This window comes from Anneissia japonica, unplaced genomic scaffold, assembly GCF_011630105.1.
Source record: "Anneissia japonica isolate Jap-2015-1 unplaced genomic scaffold, ASM1163010v1 scaffold29136_len1922_cov98, whole genome shotgun sequence".
Taxonomy (NCBI): Eukaryota; Metazoa; Echinodermata; class Crinoidea; order Comatulida; family Comatulidae; genus Anneissia; species Anneissia japonica.
The window spans coordinates 1-1914 of record NW_022695223.1 but is presented as its reverse complement, the minus strand read 5'-3'; the positions used below and the strand labels follow the sequence as shown (position 1 = coordinate 1914).

The 1914-nt window shown below is 32.2% G+C and overlaps 1 long non-coding RNA gene across 1 annotated transcript; it reads right to left on the bottom strand.

Annotated features, from left to right (window-relative positions):
* Window positions 1–523: 523 nt before the first annotated feature.
* On the bottom strand, window positions 524–1629 carry LOC117101447. The gene is made up of 3 exons (XR_004444283.1): window positions 1573–1629; window positions 1176–1268; window positions 524–656 (listed from the first exon to the last, which is right to left on the bottom strand). It is a non-coding gene; the product is annotated as an uncharacterized LOC117101447 (long non-coding RNA).
* Window positions 1630–1914: the final 285 nt, after the last annotated feature.

Sequence of the window (1914 nt, the reverse complement as noted above, 5' to 3'; positions counted from 1 at the left end):
CGTACGCTGACGGTTTATGGTCTGGTTGCTATGGTTTTTGTGACGTTCAGCGTGTAGGTACGCACATGCGCCTAGAATGTCGATGCCAGAGTTATAACCTTTGATGTCCCGAGATGTGCGTCCTTTTGTTGAATTACCTTGATATAACTGACAATAACAATTACAATAATAAAATAATAAGACAAGTGGAAGTTGTTTGGTACCATGGAAACGGCTTGGTTTCCCAACCTTGAGGTCAGGGTTTCAATCCCTCGCTGTGCATTTTACTTTTGTCCTTGGGCAAGGCACTTTATCTGCATTGGTTCTCTTCTGCAATGTTATGGAAAACTCCCCCAGGTAGCTCGAGTTTGTGTTTCATAGGAGTTTACTCAAATGTCCGGGGTAATGATAATGTGAAGCGCATAGGGGGCTTAAAAATATGCACTATACAAGTCCACCATTATCATTATTAAGTATATTCTTCAGATACGGTACCACCAGTAATGTACAAATAATTGTGAATAACAAAAGTAGATGTTACTTACTGTTAGTGACAAAACTTGCAAGGGTGTAATTTGAGTGTTACAAATATAAGCGACAGTGTAGAATAGACCAGATGCGATAAACCAGTATCCAAAGCATAATCCTATTGCAGACCCCATCAGTGTTCCCTCTCGCTACAATTATCAAGAAAATAAACATTTCGAAGATTATGTTACCTGTGTTGAGCTAATAATATTAATAATAATAATAATAATAATAATAATAATAATAATAATAATAATAATAATAATATATTTATTTCCTTCTTTTCAGCATAAAAATCAATACAAAATAATATATATATAAAAAAAATTCACAGTAAAACATAAGGGGACAGCTTCGGAGGAGCAAAAGATGCACCGGAGATGGTGTGCCCCTAATAACTCTAACACATCCATTTCAAGAACAGAAATAGTAATTCAAAATTATTATATCAACATTAAATTTTTTTTAAAAATCTTAAAAATATATATTAGTCATTATTTAATTATTTCATTTTTGAATAATTACTAAGTATTAATTGGTTTATTACTTAGTAATGATCAATCCTGTATATTTATTATTACACAATCAATAATATAATGAATTTATTAATTAGTATAAACGTATTTTTTACAAAAAGAGGAAAGTAACTATGCTGCAGTATGTCTTACCACAACATGTGAGGATGACTTCATCTCCATTAAAAGAAAAGCAATCAATGTGAAGACAACCATCAGTGGACCATACAACTCTGTTTCTATTTTCTAATAAAAAAAATTATAAAATATGGTATCATCATGAAAAGATTACATAAAAATAAATCGTTTTATTGCAAGTGCTTTTGTTGTCACAGCCCCAAAACCAATACTGGAGCATCAAACTCAGAGATATGAAGATGTGAAACACCATCTCTCTCTTTGAATGTGTAGTTGAAATACAGTATCTGGACTTTACGCCAGTGTTTAACCTAGATCAGCAGATCTTAAAACAATGCATGAGTATATATAGGGTATAGGAGTGATAGGAATGCATGCCAAAATCATCAATATCATTTAGAATATGCCTTACCTGTGGTCTCCCAGATGGTCTCTTTGGCACAAGTGAAAATATCAGCCTACAGAAAAAAAAAAAAAACAGCCTAAAGAAAAAAAAAAAAAAAAAAAAAATTTCATTAAATTATCAGTACCTCTTAGAAAAAGTTACTCTTTCTGAATGTTTTACACTTCCATGTACACACACTTTACCAAACCAGGGATTGTAATCATTGTGTAATAATATTGAAATTTTCGGCTCAAAGTATAGTTTTAAGGTAAATCACTATCACAAGCCAAGTCTCAAGAAAAACTTGAGCCTATGTATTAAATCACATGCATGACAGCATTCAGCACTTACTCACATCTAGGTCAAGAA